The sequence below is a fragment of the Solanum dulcamara genome, chromosome 7 (genome assembly GCF_947179165.1).
Source record: "Solanum dulcamara chromosome 7, daSolDulc1.2, whole genome shotgun sequence".
Lineage (NCBI taxonomy): Eukaryota > Viridiplantae > Streptophyta > Magnoliopsida > Solanales > Solanaceae > Solanum > Solanum dulcamara.
In genome coordinates, this window is record NC_077243.1 from 50,294,509 (window position 1) to 50,304,080 (window position 9,572).

Below are 9,572 nucleotides of genomic sequence, written 5' to 3' on the forward strand. Positions count from 1 at the left end.
TCGTATATATATAACTTAAGGCTAAGACATGCCTAAAGAAAAGAAAGGGTAAGCTTCACATACCTTTTGTGGATTAACTGTAATCCAGATCGCCTCGTTACCTCCTTCATCTAATAACATGAGAGTAATACTGAGGTTAATAAAATTTCACTTTCCAATTTCCAACTCTATAACCAAGTACCCATAGGAATCATTTCCTTATCCAATACCCTCGACTAGTTTGTTACTAGCTCCAAAATTACTGAAAATCGGGCAGCATCTCCCCTATAACTTCAACATCCCCGAGATTTCACTCAGCCAAAATGTCAACAACCATATCAAAAAAAAAACAACCAGCAGCATATATATAAATAAATCACTTCAACATTACCCAATACAACTCTAAACAACTAGCTCAAAACTATGATACCAAAATAGAGTTTTTAACCTTTATTTTGTAAAACCTTTAACCATACTAAATGGGGGGTCGTGTGGCTGAAACCAAAAGCACCCACACCTTTTATAGAACCCTTTACATCCTTGTAACATACAACCACACCAGCTACAACTTCAGCCCACAATCACAGCACCCTATGCGACTTCGACTTAGCTATGGCGACTTCAATTTAGTTTGTTTCTAACGTCAAGCATCCTTATGCAATTTTTCCACTTACAACCTTATTTAAGACATGTAATATAACTTATAAAATCATCATAAACTCCAATTTTAAATGGAAAACCTTACCTTGCCTGAAACTTGCCAAACTCACCAAAACTTGCCACGAAAGTTCCTTTAGTGCGACTAAAACTTTGTGGATGCTTGATAACGTTTTGGTGCTGCTCCAAACCATAAATTTACATTAATAACATCCTCATAACATCATGTTATACCCTAGATAATTAATTCACATTGGCTGAACCTACTCTCTCTCTAGTTTTGGATTTTTCTTCTCTTCTTTCTTTCTCTAGAAGTCTCTTGAACTAGGAAGATAAAAGAATTTCTTGTATATAAGAATGATTCATAACATATATATATAGAGAGAGTCTACTTAAGGGGGGTGACACATCTCAACCCCTAAGTGGTGACATATGTCAAGCCCTAAGTGGTGACACATGTCAAGCCCTTATTGGGCCAATATATCCCTTCCTCCAACCATAGGATGTCACATGGAAGGTGGGGTCCACCTATTTTCTCCAGCTTCTACCACGTGGCACTCTATCCTTACTGCCATATGGCACTCTCTCATGCTTCTATGTGTCACTCTCTTTTCCTTCTCGTGGGTTCATAATCTCGTCTTACTTTATGAACCTATGTAATCCTTGCTACGTAAGCTTGGTATGTACTCAAGTAGCTTAAGTATGTAAGATATCTAAGTTGGTAGCTTACATAAGTAAGTCAAGTCCTACGACTCATTATTTGGTCTCTAACTTCTTCCCAATTCTTACAATGCTATTTCCAATCTTCCCTATCACGAGGTGTCACATTCTCCTTTCCTTAGAGTTGTTTGATAGCATTATGGACTATCTGGCTCTCATGGTAACTTCTAAGAAGTTTGAGAAGCTTTAAGAAGCTTTAAGAAACTTAAGAATCCTTCCAAAAACTTAAGAACCTTTTAAGATACTTAAGAAGCTTAAGAACCTTCCAAGGTACAAAAGTATGGGGTGTAACAGATACACAAACGAAGTGAACCATCATTCTTTCTAACAAACAAAATGGGAGCACCTCATGGAGATATACTTGGTCTAATAAATCCCTCATCCAACAAATCTTTCAATTGATTCTTTAACTCTTTTAGTTCCTCCGGAGCCATATGGTAAGGAGGAATAGAAATAGATTGGATATCGGGAAGAAGGTCTATGCCAAATTCAATTTCCCTTTACGGAGGAACATTGCATAGATCATAGGGAAACACATCCAAGAACTCATTAACAATAGCGACCGACTCTAGAGTAGGGGCTTCAAAATTCATATCCCTTACATGTATAAGATGGTAGATGCAATCTTTGGAAATCATTTACTGAGATTTAATGCACAACATGAATTTACTCTTCATCATCTAATTACTACATTTCTATTCTAGGATCAGCTCATTAGGAAGTTGAAACTTAATCACACAGGTTCTACAATCAACAAAAATATAACATGTATATAACCAATCCATACCAAGGATAACATTGAAATCAGTCATATCTAGTTCAACTAGATCACATGAAATAACTTTATGAAAAAACAAAACTTGCCAATTGTTATAAACTCTTTTAGCCATAACCAACTCACCTACGAGAGTATAAACAGAAAAAGGCTCCACCAATATTTCATGGCTTGCATCAAATCCCATAGCAACATAAGGAGTAACAAAAGATAAATTGGCACCCAAATCAAGTAAGGCATAAGAATCATAGTGAAAGAATCGTAGCGTACAAGTAACAACATAGGGAGTCTCCTTAACCTCATGCCTAGCATGAAGAGCATAAAACCAATTAATGTTGTATGACCCAGAAGTTGAAAAGTCAAATGAAAGAGAACTCAAGGGAATTTGCACAGTCTCCTAAGTCTAAGAGTGGGTGTACTACTCACAAGGACCCTTACAAACCGAAGAAATGACTCGTGGAAGTGAGTCTAAGGCTGGGGAATATTATAAGACATGAGTGTGGTCTATGAGTCATTTGATGGCTCATGAAAGATCTACAACTCGTAGAAGTCCCTCATAGAAAAGTACTCAATTTCCTACAATCACAAGTTGTAGGACTTCTTCTACGACTCAACATGATGAGTTTTAGAGGGGTTTATGACTCGTAAGGATGAGTCATAGGTAAAATTCAAATGTTCAAAATATGCAGGTATTCAGACCTGCAAGACGATGAGGGTCTATGACCTGCAACCCTTTTGACGAGTCGTAAGGATGACTCATAGAGAAATATCAAAGACTTAGGGTTTTCAAGGTTTTAGGAAGTATATAAGACGATTTATTTCTATGATTCATCAACCTGCCTACAAGTCATAGAACCCAAATTGTAGGGTTGCCTAGCCAGGATTAATGAGGGGTAGTTTAGTGTTTTTGCTATATCGTATTAATGTATGTGGATGTTTTTAGGACTAGATTCATGATGTTAACTATCCTATATACTCCTAAACCTTTTTTATTCCCTCATTAACTCCCAAACAACTTTAAGACTCCTCTCTAAAGGTTTCTTCAAGAGATCATCTTCTTTATCAAGGTTTTGGCTAGGGTTTCTTCAACAAGTCTTCTTCTCTCAATTCCAAGGTCAATTCACCAAGGTATATGTGGATTCATCCATGGTTCCTTCCACCCATACAGTCCCAAGGTTATTCTCAAGTTAATCTTATGATTTCAAATTCAAAACCCTTAATTTTAATAATTTTGCATTGGGTTTTCTTACTTGTGATGAATTTTATGATATTTGACTAAATCACCTATCTAATTGATATTATATTCATGAATTGTATATGGGTTGATAAGATTAGTATGATCATGAATATTTTCAATCTTATTTAACAATTTTCAATCATATTGGCTATGTATACAAGTTATACCCTAATTTTAAACATGAATTATAATCATGGATTACAATTATGTTCAACATATGATTTTCATGCAAGTTATGAAGAAATATGACTTAGGATCCTTAGTTGGTGACCTAGGAACCTAATAACATAAAATACATAAATATCATTTGTAATGTTGAAAGACTTTACTCACATTGCAATTATGACATGAAAATGAGCTACTATATAAGTTTTAAACCTATGAACAAGTTTTATTTTATGTTAAGTTTGATTACTATGTTATGTATTCCTTTAGATCTGACACAACAATGAATGAGTCTTGAGGTGGAGGCTTGACCTACGGGGTCCTTATATAAAGTTTTTTGTCTCAGAACTACTTTCTACTATAGGGTTTGTCTTTACGTCCTAGCTAGTGGATTCACATATACCACATGTTCATTACTCTCCTAGCGGGGTAGAGTCTACCTTTGCAAGTAGATTAGCCTTTCTTTCATTATACGAGGATATATTAGGATTCCATGTTATAGCTCACATAGCCTTATTATCGGTTATGGTTCTATCCCACATATGTATATTCTCTTGACGTTCTTTTACGATCTCAACTATGCCTTTTAAATACTTTGATCATTTTGGTTCCCTCATAAATTTACTTATCCTTTTTTATCATGCATGTTATTTGATTATTGCATCTTACAATTTATATTGCATGACATTCCCACATACTTAGAATATTCAAACATACTAACACATATTTTTTTGCCTATATTGTCTCATAATATAGGTGTCGAGGATCACATTTCTTCAACCCTTGGCTAGTTGAGTTGCTATTCTACGAAGACTAGTTAGTCCTGATCTATCAATGGCTAAGTATGAGTGTGTTTCATTTCAAAGACATTTTTTACATTTCATATATTGAGGGTAAGGTAAGGACATGTCTTATCCCCTGCCCGTCTCAAGTAGTAAAGGAATTATTGAGCATATGGTGTAGAATCTATGTAGTTGAGCTTACACTCTCTTTTATGGTTTCATGTTTTGTGACTATCTCTCTCTTTCCTATGTTTTAACTTTACTTTACCTTATGCATGTTTATGATACATCAAGAGGCTTGGTTGGATCCTTTTGGATTTTGATCATCCTGTTACGACTACGCTCTAGTCCAAGTCGTGAAAAACTTGGTATCAAAGCTCAAGATTTAAGATGTCCAAAGGAGTCCAACACGCCACAACAGGTAGAGTCTTATTCATGGGTATAAAGTGTTCCACATCTATGAATAGGAGGCTATAAGGCCTTTTAGAAAATCCTCATTTTTTTCATGATCTATGTCGTGCGATAAAGTATACTCTAAAACTTCCTTTCCCTAAAAATTGTCCTTTGCAATTTTCAGAAATGCCTGCAAGAAGGTCACCATGCAAAGAGAGGTCAATTCTAATGAAGACCAAGATCCTCCGGCTCCTCAAGAAAATGGTCCCCTACCCACCCAAGTGACCAATGTAAAGTTCTAGACTGCTATTACCATGGTAGCCCAAGTTGTGGCCAACCAATGAGTTGTTGCTCCTCCTAATGCTCCTACTCCAACTTCTAGAGTGAGGGACTTTGCAAGGATGAACCCTCCCAAGTTCCATGGATGGAAAGTTGATGAGGAACCCCAAGAGTTCATTGATAAGGTTTATAAGATAGAGATTATTATAGGGGTCAGTTGGGAAGAGAAAGCGGAGTTGGTGGCCTACCAACTAAAGAGTGTTGCTCAAGTTTGATATACCCAATGAAAGTTAGAACGAGTTGGTAAAGGTCCTATTGATTGGGAAACCTTCAAGCTTGCTTTGCTTGATCAATTCTTCCCTCTTAAACTAAAGGAGGCAAGACTATTGGATTTCATCAATCTTAGGTATGGCAACATGGGTATGAGGGACTACGTCCTCAACTTCACCAATCTATCCAAGTATGCTCCTTCATTGGTTGTCAATCTACGTGCCTGATGATTCAATTCATATCGGGGGTGGGTGTCCAACTTTGTTGCAAAAGAATGTCGTACCACTATGATTGTAAAGGTAATGGACATATCTCAGCTTATGACCTTTTTCAAATAAAATAAAGAAGAGAAACTCAAATAGATGAGGATGAAAAACTCTAAGAGAACTCGTTATGAAGGTGGGTTCTCATATGCTAGGACCGGTGGTAGTAGTGGTTGTTCTCAACAAGGCCAAGGTTTGAGAAAAAGGTTTGTTAAATATAGAGTGTGAGTTCTAGTAGCCCCACTTTTCCTATGGCACCATCTTTGGGAGGATGCCACTTACGAGATAAAAGGTAATTTTACTTTTTTTAAAAAAATAACAAATAGTCAACACCCTTGTGGGTCCATAAAATACACAAAACTCGAATCAGTAGTTATTACAAAACTATTATCCTCCTTTGTGCAAAATGACAACCCAACATATAAACGCAGTACAGGCATGACTTGAGTTAAAAGCACACTCCAAAATAGCAAAACTAGTCACCCTGTTAAAGTTACAAGCATATAGTTTTGTTTTCACAAGCATTCAAAATTTCATACATAAGTGCCACATGTATCATGTACAAGTCCCCCAAAATATTTACATAAACTAGATGCATATGTAGATGTGATCTTCACAAGGGCTCCAAAAAGTCTACTCCAAATGGCCATTTTCATACCTCGTCCTGCACATTACCTATCATAAAAAACAACTATCGCTACGCATAAAGCTTAGTGGTGTAAAAACTTTGGGCTTTGAGCCATTAAATTTTTCAATTTTCTTTTTCATCGCAGGTGGCTCAATAAGGTAAAGGTAAGCCGAAGTGATCAAGTATATCAAAGTATCGAATATAAACCTTGAAGAGTTTCAAAATCAATATCAATATTCGAAGGCTCAAGTATCAAGAAACTTATAATTCAATTCGAAAGAGTTGTCAAATAATCAATTTCGCCCAATAGGTACGTCATGCCTTCACACTAAGCATAATCAATGTCAAGATAGACCGAAGCCACGAAATCAACAAGGACCAAAGCCCATATCAAGAAGGGTCATCACCCAATATCAAGAGAATCAAAAACCATGTTAAAAGTGGCTTTCCACTCATAATAAAAAATGGACGAAAATCTCATCGTCGAGATGAAATGTAAATCCAAAGTCAAGATGGGCAAGATCCAAATTGAGAGGCATACCAATATTTATGACAAGTCACCACAAAAAGAAGGACAAAGTCCCAGCAAGAATGCAAAATGATCAAGCAATTCGTACAAGTGGGCAGTTTAGAGAAAGTTTTGCAATACTTGAGATAATAGTCATATAGTAATACAAAACAAGGAGCAAGGAAACAACCCATCAAAATACTTTAAATTTTAGAAAATAAAATATTTAAGTTCAATTTTATACACAAACCTTGGCATTTTAGCATACAACAGGTTCTACCACAACTCGAGGAGCTTAATTCCTCTCCGCCATAGACCAACTAAAATCCACTTTGTCAAATAGTTTCTTTTAGCTTGTATAAGCACATATACACCTTTAATACACAATTAAATATCTACTTAAGTTTAAGAGTCTCATCATATTGAAACTAAACATAAAATTAATAAAATTTAACCTAAACTATTCAAACCGGAATTCTGGACAACCTACTGTCCTGTATTGTTGCTCCTCTTCGAAGGGGTAAATGGGGGAGGTAGGCTTTATGGCCTTAAGGAAAGTTATAGACATGTGTATTAGGGTCGTATAAATTTATAATCACCCCTACATTAGTTCTTTACAAAACGATATGCCCAAAATACCAACAACTGTCCATGTAGGATTTCCAAAATAAAATCTAGGCAGCACCTCCCCTATACTTCATCACCCTTTTTCGAGCAGCTAAAAGCAAAACTTGGTTTCCGATCCTAAAAAAAGTTATATCCCTATAAAATATATTTCCAAAACATCTTGAATCACTCAAAACGAAGCTTTACAAAAGTAGTTATACTAATTTTACTAACGGCAGTCATATCCAAAAACAGGTTTGCTACCAAGAACAAGAACCTCCTCGCTACCCCAACTATAAATTCTATGTTGTTAAACACCTCTACTTAACCGAAGAATACCTTAGACAATTAATTGACAGAATGAAATCGGAGGGCTTATCTTAATTGGCCAAACCCGTAGTTCTCTTTCTCCTTTTTCTTGATTTTTCTCTCAAGTCTTTCTAAGTTTAAGGCTGAAAAATTACTTCTTAGTCATATTAACATGTATATATATGCTCCCTTAAAGTTTGACACGTGGGATCCCTTAGAGGTGACACGTGTCCAACCCCTAAGGCATCACCTCATCCATGCACCCATACCAAAGCTACCACATGGTAGCGTGGGTCCATCCAAAGTAGGTGCATCACCTACTTGTTTCAGGTAGGTGCTATGCCTCTTTTTCCCTGTTCCGTGGATTTGTAATCTCATCTCATTTTAAGAACCTATGTAATCCTTGCTACCTAAGCTCGATGTCTACTCAAGTAGCTTTTCTATGTAAGACATCCCAATCAATAGCTTACGTAGAACTTCACAAATAACGTGGACCACCTAACCATCTTTTAGAAACAACATAAAAAGAAAATTGGGGTGTTACAACTCTCCCCTCTTAAGAAATTTCATCTGGAAATTTACCTTATACTATCCTCAAAAGAAATGTGGATACTGAATTCGCATATCCTCTTCTCGCTCCCAGGTTGCTTTAGTGCCAGAATGATTCCTCCAAATGACTTTTACTGTAGGAACTTTCTTGTTTCTAAGCTCTTTTGTCTCACGGGCCAAGATTTGCATAGGTTCCTCATTATATGTCATGTTAGGACTTATCTTAATGGATTCGATAGGGAGAACATGAGATAGATCGAAGCGATATATTCTAAGCATAGAAACATGGAAGACATTGTGGATTCTATCTAACTCCGGTGGAAGAGCCAATTTATATGCAACTGGACCAATTCTCTCAAGTACTTCATATGGTCCAATAAATCGAGGACTAAATTTTCCCTTTTGGACAAATCTCATAATTTTCTTCCATAGAGAAAGCTTTAAAAAGACCTTATCTCCTACTTGATATTTAATTTCACGCCTCTTGAGATCAGCATAAGACTTTTCTCTATCTGAAGAAATTTTTATACGATCATTGATGACTTTTACCTTATCTTCAGTTTGATGTACAATCTCAGGACCAACCAGTTTTCGTTCACCAACTTCACTCCAGCAAAGAGGATTTCTACACTTTCTCTCATATAAGGCTTCGTAGGGAGACATTCCTATACTTGATTGATAGCTATTATTATAAGCAAATTCTATCAAGGCTAGGTGTTTGTCCCAACTACCTTCAAATTCCATAATGCAAGCTCGAAGCATATCTTCCAAGATTTGAATCACCCTCTCGGATTAGCAGTCTGTCTAAGGATGGAAAATGTACTAAAGTTCAACCTATTGCCCAAAGCTTCTTGCAATCTAGTCCAGAATCTAGATGTAAACCTTGGGTCTCAGTCAGATACAATAGAAACAGGAACTCCATGTAACCTCACAATCTCCTGAACATACAATTTGGCTAGACGTTCAAGTGGGTAGTCCACCTTGATGGCCAAGAAATGAGCACTTTTGGTTAGCCTATAAACTATAACCCAAATTGCATCATGATTTCTTTGAGTGCGTGGAAGCCTAGAAACAAAGTCCATAGTTATTCCTTCCCATTTCCACTCAAGTATCAACAAGGGTTGTAACAAACAAGTCGGGACTTGATGTTCGGCCTTTATCTATTGACAAACTAAGCATCTGAAGTAAACTCCGCAATGTCCTTCTTTATACCATTCCACTAGTAGTGTTTTTTAATAGTTTGGTACATTCTAGTACCTTCAGGATGCATTGCATATGGTGAAGTATGTGCTTCATTCAAAATTTTCTTTCTGAAATTGTCATCTTTAGGGACACATAATCTATTTTGATAAAGTAGAACACCATCCCCCCTTAATTTAAAATCAAGTTTTTATCTAATTTGAGCTTCTTTAATCAATTTCACCAGCTTCTCGTCTAACTTCTGTGCTTCTT